This window comes from Lissotriton helveticus, chromosome 8, assembly GCF_964261635.1.
Source record: "Lissotriton helveticus chromosome 8, aLisHel1.1, whole genome shotgun sequence".
In the NCBI taxonomy this organism is placed as follows: Eukaryota; Metazoa; Chordata; class Amphibia; order Caudata; family Salamandridae; genus Lissotriton; species Lissotriton helveticus.
Genome location: NC_136069.1, coordinates 608,617,369 through 608,631,703, shown reverse-complemented (window position 1 = coordinate 608,631,703; position 14,335 = coordinate 608,617,369). Strand labels below are relative to the sequence as shown.

The 14,335-nt window shown below is 43.1% G+C and overlaps 1 protein-coding gene across 17 annotated transcripts in view; it reads right to left on the bottom strand.

Annotated features, from left to right (window-relative positions):
* Positions 1-14,335, bottom strand: part of LMO7 (LIM domain 7) — a 516,155-nt gene that overhangs the window by 405,681 nt on the left and 96,139 nt on the right. The window lies entirely within an intron of this gene.

Sequence of the window (14,335 nt, the reverse complement as noted above, 5' to 3'; positions counted from 1 at the left end):
ATACATCATAAAGGACAATATGTGGCTATATTGGTTCTTCTTTTAAATGTAACAAAGAGGAAACAACTGGCATGGCAATACATCAACGCCCTAAAGCTGGAACTGGGCAGGATCTATTGGGACGCTGTTCCCAAGCTTTTCGAAATTGACATAAGCGGATCCTATAATGGAAAAAAAAACTGTCTTTTTGTTCAAAATAAACTTTTCTGAACTGTTATGACAGACGTTAAATTGCTTCAGGCTTTAACAGTAGATATGGGTGATCCACTGATAGCTCGAGCCAGGCTCAAACCCTCGAGCCCATATCGAGCGGGTTTCCGTGTGGTTCCTGCCTGCCGCCCTTCCTCTACCCAGGATGTGGCATTACGGCCGGTGCTGCTGACTTTGCAACTGCGAATCCAGGTTCGAGTGGGCATCAATTGGTTCAACATCCTGCTATTCTATGCAAATCACAAACTGCCTAATAATAATGAATGTGACCTTCTTTAGTGCAACTGGTGCTATGGACAGCGCTCCAGAACCTTCTGGTCAAGTTTGCGCTATATAAAAACTGCTGAAAAATGCACGAAGAGGCAAAAACTAAGACTTAACCTAAGGAAACACTAATCGATACCCATTTGCTGGCTGATTTGTACGAAATGGCACCAGAAAACCTGGATAAATTGCGGCTTCCTTGCTAACACTGATTTTAGGCAAATATTTTATTTCACCAAAACTCTTTTTATGAAAGCACTTTCAAATATGTGAGTTCAGAATACCAGTTGAACACAACCTATTGTGTTTGACGTAATAGACTATAACATTGCCCTATAATCTGGGCCACTACAAGGTTTACACAACAACTGTCTAGCCTCTTAGTTCACTGATGGGTCAGGTTTAAACATTCACTTTTAAGAAGTACTTCTCAGGACAGTGCCATAATGTGCCACTTTAATCTCCAAACTTCCACATGTTAAAGAAATACACTCTTTTGAATTTTGAAGAGACTGTAGCGTATTTCTAGTGGCGTTTGTTGCATGAATTGCACATAGCAAACATTTTCAAGGCTCCTGCAGGGGCCCCAAGAGCCGAACCGGACCCTGGGCTCGGCTCTCCCCGTTAACTTGTTGGCTTGCCCGCCACTGTTAAAGAGAAGGGAGCATCACGCCTTCTATCCTCGGTATCGGTCTTCTGAAAGAAATGTAAATGTGTGCAGTAGTTTAATCAGCAAATCTAAAAGCTGCATGGGAGCCACAATAGCCTTTAATTGTACCGAGTCATTTTAAACGTCATCGTGACAAAAATGTATTTCTTTTGACAGGTGCTGTAGGGGTGCTACCAGCCGACCTCTGGATGGCATCCTATTCAAAAACAAATGTTTGTACTAGCTGCAGTCTGATTGCGTAGTACTAAAAAAATACATATTTTAAAGCACTTGTTTTATGTTAAACAATGAATCTTTTTGAACATTTTACGGAGCCTATCTTATAATGGGGTAATACATTTTTAAAATAATGACCGATATTTTCGATGCCGTGTCACAGACTGGTACATCATAGCACTTTAAATGCATGTCACTATTACCCAGAGCACCAACCAGGATTCAAATGTATAGCTCTCACCACACACAGACACAGACACACACAGACACACACACACACACACAAACACATACCTACCTACCTACCTACCTCCCTCCCTCCCTCGCCCCCCCTTCAGTGGTCGCATTAACCAAATGTTTTCCCTACCAGAAAATACTGCATTTCCTACAGACTGATTTAATGTCAGTGGCATTTACTTCTCATTGTTGAAGGTTATATTTTATATGCAGTTACTTGCAGATGCAAGAACAACAAATTAGTTACTCAATATTTTTCTGTGTCTAGCCACGTCGCTGACACCGCCCCACTCCGCTCTGGATTACAGTCCCCATACCCTACTGTTTATGCACGTGAACCCCCGCCCACACTCACTGGCGCGCATGGTCTGACTGGGAACATTTGAGACAAAGAATTCACCTCAACCTGCCTGCCGTGTTTGCTTCCGCAGAGCTATAGCAACACTGCTACGGGGTAATTAGGATGAAAGGTAAATTAATGACAGGCTGCCCTATAAACATCACCACATTCAAAAGCTCGCCCTGAAGTGACTGCTGTTCATAAACTAGAATATTAAAAGTGAGGCTGCGACGCACCCTAGCTGCAGCTTCAGGGAAATGAAGAAAAGCAGTCCTACCTTCACACACATATGAAGCAACCTTCGAATGAAGGGGGCATCTCACCAGTACCCTCAAACTAAGAAGGAATGGCATTAAAATAACAATGACAACACCCTAGGAGGTAAATCTACTGCGTGAGGCTCAATTAAATGATTACTCTGGGCAAATGGAAGGGATAATTTGTCCAGCGTACAGGTGCACCCCAAAATGATAGTTGCCGGCTACCATTCGAACTATAAATCTTTTTTTTTTTTTTTTTTTTTTTTAAAGGCGCAGGCGGCACCCGAAGGCAGATTTTCAAATACAGGTTCTTTGAATTACAAAGTTAGTTTGTCAAAATACAAAATAACTCGTATGCAATTCATCATTTATTAAATTAATTCAAACAAAAATTATTTCTTTGTCTGATGCAATCCACAGAGAGAAACTCTGAGAATTAAGGTCATCAAAACAAATTATTGTCACAAATATAGGACATGAAAACACCAGCCTACACGTGTTTCGCTAATCAATAAAACTGATCCGGTATACACGGTGACGCTACAATGTGTGACGTGTTCTTCGACACGTTCACACAGCGTACATACTCCTATTTGTTTGAGGGTTAATTGCTTTTAGGGACCGTCACTTATTTCCAATGTTAAACTTTGTCCTGAAATATCGCTTCACAGAAAGTCATAACACTTCCTGTGGCAACTCTTTATACCTCTTGCACTGGGGTGCAGTTGTCAATAATCCTTGCAACACCAAATGATGGGTGGAGTCCTGAAAGTTTCAACCACTCACCCTCAGTGAAGAGAACTGGGTTGGATCCATCGTTCTTTTGCACTCTATGCCACCCCAGTTTAGACCCAGCTAAGTATGTGTGGAGGGCCAGGTCCAAGGCTAACACGTGCTGGGCAATTAGCAAATAATGGGGACATGCACACAGGATGATGGTTAGCCAGAAAGACCCCGAGCGGTCTTCCGCCTTCTTTATTTATACCCTGGTGCGAGCCCGCCCCGGGGTATGCAGGGATGCGTGTGTGAGTCGCAACATTGTATGGGAGAGCCCGTGTGGCTCTCTACATCATGCACATCAGTATTGACCCTGCTCCTCCTGGGAACAGTCCAGAACGAACTACCAGGCCAGTTCCTCCCTGGACCGCAAACAAATATCCTGGAATCGATTTCGCTGTATCATCCCTCATCAGCCAGGCTAGCTTGACTCCAGAGGCACAGCAAACAAGGGACCCACGTCTGGGCCTAACCTTGGCCTCTGGAGCATATGGCTTGCTCCAAACTGGGGTAGCATGGTGAGCAAAAGAACAATGGATTTAACCAAGATGTCTTGACTGTAGGTGAGTGGTTGATAAGTTAAGCACTATGTCCATCATCTTGTTTTGTTAGCTATGTGCGCCTAAAGTGGCAGACAAAAAACCCCCCACACATAGACCATCGCGTCTTTGCATTAAATCTCGGTTACTTTGAAAACTATTCTGGATTAAGTACCCTTAACAATGCACACTCCACTGCCTCTTAAGTTCCCCTCGTGTCCTGCTTCTCATAATGTATTAACAAGATATGCCAGTGTGATTGTTGGGACATCTGAAGCTTACACTCACTAAATCTCACTGACCAAACAACGCCCCTGATCATTGGGGCTCACTCCTTCGCCATCTGAATCCTCTCCAAGATCTGTCATAGACAAATAATACCGCCCAATAGCCCTTTTAAATACCATGCTTTATTCTAAAATGTTAAAGGCATCCATAGATTAAAACCCGATTGCATTTGGGTCCTATACTATCCCAAGAGGCAATGCAGCCTGCCATAGTGTTAGAGTCCGAACAGATTGTTACAGACTACGTTTTCCATTTACCACAAATGTAGTTACATTCGCAGGTAGGACACCAGCACCAATTACATTCGCTCCACCCCCTCCCCCCATGCATCCATGCTCCCTTCAAAACACCCCGTCTCTCGAGCCAGCATCTTACTATTCAGGCAAGTGGAATTACATAAGTCAAACTATCTAACTGCTGACACTGCAAGGTATTATTCCAGAAAAAAATACCGTACTACAGAATTTCCTAGGATCTGACATACGATTGTATCTTTATATTACATGCAAGGAATTGCTCGCACCTTCAGTGAGGGTGCGCTAACAGCTTGCTCTTGGGTGAGTGTACAAACAATTAAAGACCAATTGTACTATCATTTTACACTATTTCTCATGTGTGGTGATGTGTGTGTGTGTGTGTGTGGTGGCTAGAGCATTTAGACGGATATGTACCACAATGCTGGCAACAATACAAATCTACGGATAATAGCGGTGTCTCGGTGCCTATTAGAATATTGATTTCTTGACATTTTAGTAAAAGTGTTAATTTGTTGTCCTACTAAAGCAAGGACAGAACAACAATCTATATCATTAGCCAGGATGAATCCGCTTTTCTCATTCCTCTGCTTTTCCCATTCTTATACTCAACGAATGACGTCAAAGGTCATAGTTATTATAATATAGGTATCCTAGTTTGTTGTGACGAATGACCCAGACCATAACTGGCTAGAATATTTATGCAGAAACATATGGACTCAGATAGGAAAAGGCTCCTAATACCCCCCCCCTCCCAATAGCACCTTGGGTTTTTAACCCTGTGCTATAAAGGAAATATTAAATAACAGTGGCAGCTCCTTTGCTAAAGCGGATGAGCATCGCCCCACTGCTTTGGGTTATCATTTTATACTTGTGTTGCTTTGCAGGGGCTGGTGGGCGGGCTGCTCTGCTCTCGGACAGGGGAGGAGTGGTTTGCCCACTCCTAAGGGCACATGACTGTTTGGCCGGCAAAACAGTCATGCACATTTTCCCCGTTCTACATGCAGGCAGCATTACAGCCTGTAAGGAGAACATACCCAGGCCCCCATTCCCTGGCTGAGCGTCGAACCAGGACGCTCAGACCAATCACATCGCTGCAATCCATTGTTGTGACTGGTAAGCACCCAGGCTCCCCTGACCAATCACAACGCTGGATTGCAGCACTGTGATTGGTCAGTGGGGCCTGGCTGTGCTTCCAGTTCCTTGAGTTTGACAAGGAGAGCAGGATCAGAGACGCGGGACCAGGCAGCAAGGTACGTTTATTTTTTTGTATTTAATTTTTAATATTGCGCACCCCCTGCCCTGCATAACCCCTACCGTGACCGCCCAGCCACCTGCGAGCCATGCCAGCCGCCACAGATAATTAACACTGCATACACCTTTCATTACATACATTTTTAGTTGATTGACACCTCCAGTAGAGTACCATCTACACCTGGTAGGCGAGTCGAGTGATCTGGGAAACATATTGCATCATTTTGTTAGGCACTTGCTTTGGATATGTTTCCGCAGTTAGGAGCAGATTTCATGCTGAAGCGTGCCAAACCTCACACTTGAGAGTCTGTGCCCTTGAAAGAGAACTTATGCTCTAGGGACGCACCTTATTTCATAATACTGTCATAGGTTTCGATACAAATTGTACTGGGTTGGATGGGTTTTTATTTTTCCAAACGTTGGGCCCAGATATTTCAGGTGCAGTTTCACATTCCTGGTAGGACACACCCTTGGTCCCGTTCTAATTCCTTCTCACTCTCACTTAGTTGAACTGCCTCCCAAAAATCTTAACTTTATGTTCTTCTTAGCTGGAGGAGGGCAGCATTGTGAGTCTTAAAAGGAAGACGAATGATTTCAACTACATTCTTCCATCTAAAGATCACCGGAGAAGGTCTTTCAGTGTTGGGTTTAAATGGTCAAAGTTAATTAAATGCTTATTACCGATTTTGATTATTTTCGGAGTATGTACAATTATTTTAGCTCTACTTCCTCTACTGTTACAAATATGCATAACATATGTAGGATTTTTACATGAAGATTTTATAGTACATTTGTTTATAAGGTTGTATGACAAAGTCATTTGAGTCTCTTCACTAAATGGTGCTCCACCTTATTTATTGTAATGAAGCATCGTCCACAGTATATTTTCGCACTAGTGACATCTGTGCATGCTAAAAAAGTTCTAAAATTAATATCCATTCCTACAGAGTACTGATCACAATTCCAATATTTGACTGCTTCTATAACCCTGGCTTCTTTATCAACTGCAGTGGTTATGAGGTTCCTCTATTTGGCCTATAAAGATTGACAGCTATGATACAAGTAAAGATTGATCTAAAAAACAGCATACCAATACACCATTTCCAGGTTTCTCCTGTGCTACACACTTTCATTCTTGGCCATCCGTTGTAAAATGTTATTGGTGTTCTTTTTAGATCAAGCCTACCAAACAGCACAGCTGTCTGGTTGCGAAAGGCATATTGAGCACTTCTGAAAACCGTAGAGGGGCTTGCGGCTCACATTGTTTACCATTGGCTAGTTTTACAGTCACTCTCAATTGCCTGCTATTTATTCATTGACCGACATGTCTATCCCTTCACTGGAACATCACCAATTTACTTGTAATCTCCCACTTCTCACTTTTAGGGAACTACTCTTTTCTTTTGACAAATGTACTTGTAACCTTCCACTGCTCACTTTTAGGGAATTACTATTTTCTTTTGTCTTAAACACTCCACAATAGTGCATGTGTGTTTTCCAGCTGTCTCTCTTGTGCAAGTCTCTTCTCCCCATGCCCCGCAAGGGCTCAGTGTGGCTCTGTTTGGGTTCTTCTCCCCGCCCCACTCCGTGATGGGCTCGCCCTTGTGTGATTCTCATCCCGTGTTGCTTTCTCACCCATGTGTTTCTCCCCCCAGTGCTCTCTCACCAGTTTGCTTTTCCACACTCTCCCTCAGTACTCCACGTGCTCCCCCCAACTGGTTTGATTTTGTCCTGACCCTCCAATGCCCTCGGTTTCTTCCCCCACCCCCAGTACTGTTCCTCCTGTGATGCTTCTGCCCCAACCGGTGTTGCTTTCCCCACCGAAAAGAACAGCTTTCACAAGATTTTTTATTTTTATTTACAGAAGATAATAGGATTTGGAGATTGCTCAGCATGACACAGGGCAACCGGATCTTTCACACCACTAGGGCACTGGGTCATAGTTGATAGCGAAAATTAGTCACTGAAATGTAATTTCAATTAATTTCTTTGGGAGTCTGTGTAAAAAGAGCTGAACAGAGAAAATAAGCACCATTGGGCAGGTACCATTACAACTGGTATAAATCGGTTCAGAAATTTCAGCAAGAATTCCAAAGCCTCAACCGTAAAAAAAAAAAAAAAAAAGAACATAGCGCCTTTCATTGAGTGTCAGGTTTTAAAATTAATTAGTAAAAATCAATAGGAATGAGTGAGGGATATGAGAAGGCAGATACTCTGGATGTAGTGCTTGAACATGGATTTGAGTGGACTCCCAAGCAGCATTCGCTATCTGGGCGTTACTCCTCCATCCAATATTCGCCTGCTTTATGAATGTAACATTCTTCCTTTGCTCGATAGAACTTATACAAAAGACTTATAGCAATGTGGACGCCTTGAAATCTCCCGGGTTTGATGAACCAATTACATAAAGATTAATTTCCTGCCTCGCCTGGTTCTATGCTATTAGAGTGTTACCACTTAGGTTTCATCCAGATGCCATTCGACATATACAGAATGAACTGTGGACTTTTACCTAAACTAAAAAAAAAGACCTTGGGTCTCCAAATGTATGTAGAGCCCAGTTCGAGATATAGATATATATGTATGTTGTGTAAGAAAGGTACGGAGCACTCATGGGGCATTTAGTTGATATTTTAATCTTTAGTAGACACATTTTGGCACATTGCCATTTTCAAGGCAAACAAAAGCGAGGTCAGCACTCAAAATTCTAATTTAGAAGTCAAGGGAGTCAATTCCCATGGGTGGGAGAACTGACCAATGGGCAGCATCTTCAGCGGTCTTATAAAATGTTATGTTCAATCGGCCGCCACATTTGTGTGACAATTCAAATTAAGTAAACAGATGGTTAATTCCGATTTTTTCATTGTATATTTATTATACCGCACAATGCCCAATATGCTTCTATTTTTCTTCCATCGATATGCAGGATCGAAGTCTTATGGGTCCCACACTTGGCCATTGCCAAAATCCACATCCCATTTTTGGCTGCCACCAGTCCTAGATACTGAGGCTCCTCACTCCCAAGCCCCTCGTCTCAGCTGCTGCACTGGGGGTTATTCTGCTGTTGTAGACCAATGAACTGGCATCCATGAACACAATTTATTCACAACCTCTTGATCGATGGGGAAAACCCATCTGCGGTAGTTCAGACAGACAGAAATCATTCCTCGCAGATCATATCCACCAACTGCTGTCGAACTGAAAACGGGTGCCTCCATAAAGGTGAGGGTGGGATCACTTGGCTATATATGTGTGTTTACGACAAAACCCTGGGTTATTGGTTGAACAGATGAGTTGCACAGCTTTTATTGAACACTTCCCTGTCTCCCACAGTAACACTGGTGGGCTTGTATTACAACGAGGAAGTTAAAACCAGAGACTAATGCTGGACTTCAACTGAATAGGAAAGATATCTTTCGAATTACACAAATGCTGCATTTGGCTCGACAACCTGTTGGCCCACTCGGAGGTCCCAGAGAAATGACCAGGTTTGAAGATATCCTTGCTAGCAGTGAGACAAAGTGGATAATCTCTCTACTTTATGGGGCTTTTGAGCCATTCCCACCCTTCCATTCTACTGGTACAGCACAAAGCTGTTAACTCTTTACACATCACAAAATATGACAAAACTATGACAGAAAGTGTCTACAAAGAGGGGAAAGGAATGTGCACCTTGCACAGGGTTTTTACTAAATCAGTGATTTATGAGAAAGGTTACACTCTACATTAAGAGTGCATTTATCGTATAAATAGAGAATTTACTCACTTGATAGCAATGTACTTTCATGGATAAATAAATCAGACTTTACTAAGCGTGTACTATTTTGTCTACATAATATGTAATCATTTGAAAAGTCATTAATGATCATCTTTATATGTGTAGGCTACAACTGCAAGTGAAATAAAAATGAAAATGTAACAAATATTAATGTTACATGTATGCACATTCAAATGTAGTTCTTAGCAGGGGTGTGGAATGTAATAAAATATCCAATTGTCCATGGGGCCGGTTGCTTCATAAAACTGCTTGTCATGTACCAAAGTCCACTTGTCCCTTTGGTGCCATGTAGTGCGGCAACAAATTATGGCAGCAATCTCATTATATAAGAGCTCTGATATAGCCTCTCTGATAATGCCAGGGCTCATACCATAGTAGTGTTTCAATACTTGCAATCCCCTTATGTTGCCACGTTTCAGCAGATCTACATACTAGGGCTGAAGGAAGTGGTAAGCAATAGTTCCATGGTTAGAATGCCCTTTTGAGTCTGTGCAAATCTACTAACTGGCATGTTTTAAGGGTTTTCAACAAGACTTCTCTAATCTGTTCCCATAATAAGAAATTTTGGTAATTTACTCCTGACAATGGCAGACGTAAACCTTCTTCCAGAGTTAGGAAAAAAGTGGTTGGAGGGAAAGTGAACTTGCAAACACTCAGATTTTCGCATGAGCAAATATGCATGAGCAAATCTGCGCATGCATATTTGCTCATACTAAAATGCAGTTCACAAATATTTTCTAGGAGTACTATTTCTCGACCTACTTCTGTAAATTCTTGGGAATTCACGAACGCTGTGTAGCTGCAGTGAATGCAAGGACATATACCATGGGTGCACTTTTGAGACTATCTTTAATACTTGGGCCGCTAATTTGATCTGGCATGGACCAGGACCTTTTAAGTTTATTAAAATTTTTCTGTCTCTCTCTCTCTCTCTCTCTCTCTCTATAGTCTGGCTTCACTGTGAGGGATAGCATTCTGCTCTTTCAAAAGGAGCATGTCGGCACACAAAGTAGTTTTGTTCAGTGTGAATTACTGTGGCAGTGTGTGCTTTTTGAGACCAAAAACAACTTTTGCCAATGTTTGTTATAAAGGTGAGGGCCTGGTAGCTCCCACACCAATAAGGTTTTACAAAAACCATGCCAAAACAAGTCACACACTGTCAAAACTAAAAAGCTGACCACCAACTTCAGACTTACTGGCTTTGCCAATGATTGTTTATTATAAACTTCAACATGCAAAATCCAATGAGATATTAGGCTTCCACGTGCAACAGACAATGAGATTTTCTACTCATTTAAAAAAAACACCAAGACCAGAGTGTTTAAAATCCTGCTGTGATTGAAGTACAAATTAGGATTTCGTATGGGAGTTAGGAGCTTTGGTATGGGGCCTCACACATGATAATCAACCTTTTGAACCCAATATAAAAAACATTAAAAAAGCTAGAATACGTACAAGCATACTCGCAGCATGCCACCGTAAAACAAAGTCTATCACCACTTAACCAGTAGGTGCAAGTGCTGACTGAAAGTGCTTCAATGGGGTTCAAGGGTACTGCAAGAAAGATATGTGCATAAGGTTGGCCTCAAGGTAGTCCTACCCTCCTGCTGATGTAGGATCCAACATTCAAAGCAAAGCGAATGAATGAGACCGGCTTAAGTGTTTTGAAACAGCAGAACATGGGAAGTGTTTTCTAAACTAACTAATTCTGCTGTTTTATACCTGCCTTTAGTGGTCAGGATCTAGCTCAAAAATGAATTTATATAGTCCCCGTCCAGTACTGGGCAATGAAAATAGGAGGGGGGGGTCAGTTAATAACCCCTCAAAAGATTGCTTCACTGAGCTCAAACCTGAGGAATCATGAGTAGTAACTAGAAGATCGTCATAAGTTCAGATGCCTTGGCATTTCTAACTAAACATTAAGGCCAGGGCGACTGACGCTGGAATCTGGGGACCACGGTTCGATCCCCGGCTCCGGCGGCAGGTTAGCCCAGCACCATGTGACTCTGGGCAATAGCTCGCTTAATCTTCCCGACGGCCCCCCAGCGCCTAGAGACCCTTACGGGTGATTGTGCGCTTTAAAAAAAAAAAAAAAAAAAGAAAAGAAAGAAAGAAAAGGCCAACGATTTTTAACAATCTAAGAACAAATGTACTCTAAATTCCATGTGTACGTTACTTATAATTCACTTACGCAAACATTTTTAAATGACTACTTTTCGCAGGTCTTGAAACTGTTTTCGCTTTGTTTTGCTGCAAACAGGTTATAATATTGCACAAATCAATTGCACTTATTTTGCACTATAAAGAGTTGAAGGGCAAGTCAATCCGCTTGTATTCTGTGTAACAGGTTATAGCGCAACCTACGTATTTTCAAACCCATGGGTAATTTATACTGTGAGACGTGGACCAAATAATAATTAAAGGCAGGCGTAATTACAGGGTGGAGGAGAGGCTTCTAGGACTAAAGGGCAGATGCAAATTTGGGATCAACATTTTCTGTAACAGTAACACCTACATAAATAAACATTTTGTATTACATGATTCGATTAAAACAATTGCTGGTGCTTACATAACGCAAGATAAGGTCCTGTGCAAGGGCATCACCACTAGGCGGAGCCAAATTACAAGAAAGACTAGAAATTTGCTTTTTTAGGGCTCGGACTCCTCCCCCTGGGGGAGGAGTTAAGAGATCCTAATGTTATAAGAAAAAAAAGAAGAAGAAGAAGAAGGGCCTTGGTGAGAGGAATTCCACACATTCCTTTGCGTTTTCTGGCATCTGGTCAGTGATTCGTCTTCCCTGTGCTGTGTATGTAGTAGCCTTGAAGTGATAGGCTGTAAGTAATGTACGCGTGCCCGATGTGGCATTTTGTGTTCGAGAAAGAGCATGGCAGAGTGATTAATCTTAATTACGAGCTGTCAGAGTGCCCGTGTAATGCAAGCCAGATGATGCGAACGCGTTCACAGCGGTGAGCGCGTTCAATGTTAAATGACGAGAGGCAGCAGGCGAGGCTCACAGAAGATGACTCATACATGCTCGGGCTAGGGGCCCGCAACGTTTGTCTTCCCCTTGGTTGCCGCTCCTGCCTGCAAGTGCCAAGGTACTGTTAATATCCCCCGCGGTGCGAGCCGTTCCTTTCACCAGACTCGCACCGCTCTGCTCTGTGTGCCTGCCTGCAGCCGTGAGCGCGCTCCAGCCCCTCCCGCTGGAATCCTTGGAAGTCGCCGAGTGCCCAGAGCCCCCACGGGTGAGTGAAAGCTGAAGGCTTCGTCTGCACTCCCCGTCAGGGACTCCGAGCCTCCCCCTGCCGCCCGCACTGCTCCCGGAGCCCTCCTGCACCGCTGGGCCGGCCCGCCTTTAACTCTGTCCTCGAGCCGAGAGGAAGAGCCGGGGCCGGCACAGGCGTGCTCACGCCCGATGCGTGAGCGTTGGTAGGGCCGGGTCAGTTTCACCGCGAAGAGGCAGGAGAGGCGCTGCCAGGCACGCCGAAGGCCGGGGAGAGTTCCAAAGCCCCAGAACGGAGAGAGGCTTTCGTTTAAAGGGCAAAGACACCTGTGGCTCATATTTACACGGGCAAAGATGCAATTAAACTGAGGAACTTCTCCAACTTGAATGTCGGAATCCAGACACTTGGCAAAAGTAGCCTGTGTAAAAAAAAAACCAAAACTTTTTCCATACCCTTAATTCTGACCCCTCCCAGTGCAGAGGAAACGCCGAAGCTGTGCTTCACAAATATTGACAAATTCAGGTTTGCCCCCACCCCTCTGCATGCATCTTAAAGTTTACGTATAGAATTTATTTGAAATAATGTAATGTTTTTTAAAGAAATACTTACATTGACTAAAAGTTATTCACATATTTTGTAATAACAATATTTGTTTTATTTATATATACTTCTTAACATGAAATAAAATATATTTATGTTTAAAAGAAGGTTTCTACGGAGAGTGTTGCCGTACAACTGTTTGTCCGTGTGAGTGCAGAGTAGTGAGGGCAGAGTAGTGAGGGCAGAGTAGTGAGGGCAGAGTAGTGAGGGCAGAGTAGTGAGGGCAGAGTAGTGAGGGCAGAGTAGTGAGTAGTGAGTAGAGTAGTGAGTAGTGAGTAGAGTAGTGAGTAGAGTAGTGAGTAGTGAGTGCAGAGTAGTGAGTAGTGAGTGCAGAGTAGTGAGTAGTGAGTGCAGAGTAGTGAGTAGTGAGTAGTGAGTAGAGTAGTGAGTAGTGAGTAGAGTAGTTAGTACAGAGTAGTGAGTAGAGTAGTGAGTGGAGAGTAGTGAGTAGAGTAGTGAGTAGTGAGTGCAGAGTAGTGAGTAGTGAGTAGAGTAGTGAGGTGAGTAGAGTAGTGAGTAGAGTAGTGAGGTGAGTAGAGTAGTGAGTAAAGTAGTGAGTGCAGAGTAGTGAGTAGAGAAGTGAGTAGTGAGTAGAGTAGTGAGTAGAGTAGTGAGTAGTGAGTGCAGAGTAGTGAGTAGTGAGTAGAGTAGTGAGTAGTGAGTAGAGTAGTGAGTAGTGAGTAGAGTAGTGAGGTGAGTAGAGTAGTGAGTAAAGTAGTGAGTGTAGAGTAGTGAGTAGAGAAGTGAGTAGTGAGTAGTGAGTAGAGTAGTGAGTAGAGTAGTGAGTAGTGAGTGCAGAGTAGTGAGTAGTGAGTAGAGTAGTGAGTAGTGAGTCGAGTAGTGAGTAGAGTAGTGAGGTGAGTAGAGTAGTGAGGTGAGTAGAGTAGTGAGTAAAGTAGTGAGTGCAGAGTAGTGAGTAGAGAAGTGAGTAGTGAGTAGTGAGTAGTGAGTAGAGTAGTGAGTAGAGTAGTGAGTAGTGTGGAGAGTAGTGAGCAGAGTAGTGAGTAGTGAGCAGAGTAGTGAGTAGAGTAGTGAGTAGAGTAGTCAGTAGTGAGCAGAGTAGTGAGTAGTGGGTGCAGAGTAGTGAGTAGAGTAGTGAGTAGTGAGTAGAGTAGTGAGTAGTGAGTGCAGAGTAGTGAGTAGTGAGTAGAGTAGTGAGTAGAGTAGTGAGTGCAGAGTAGTGAGTAGATTAGTGAGTAGTGAGTAGTGAGTGCAGAGTAGTGAGTAGAGTAGTGAGTAGAGTAGTGAGTAGAGTAGTGAGTAGAGTAGTGAGTAGAGTAGTGAGTAGAGTAGTGAGTGCAGAGTAGTGAGTAGAGTAGTGAGTAGTGAGTAGAGTAGTGAGTAGAGTAGTGAGTAGAGTAGTGAGTGCAGAGTAGTGAGTAGAGTAGTGAGTAGAGTAGTGAGTAGAGTAGTGAGTAGGACAT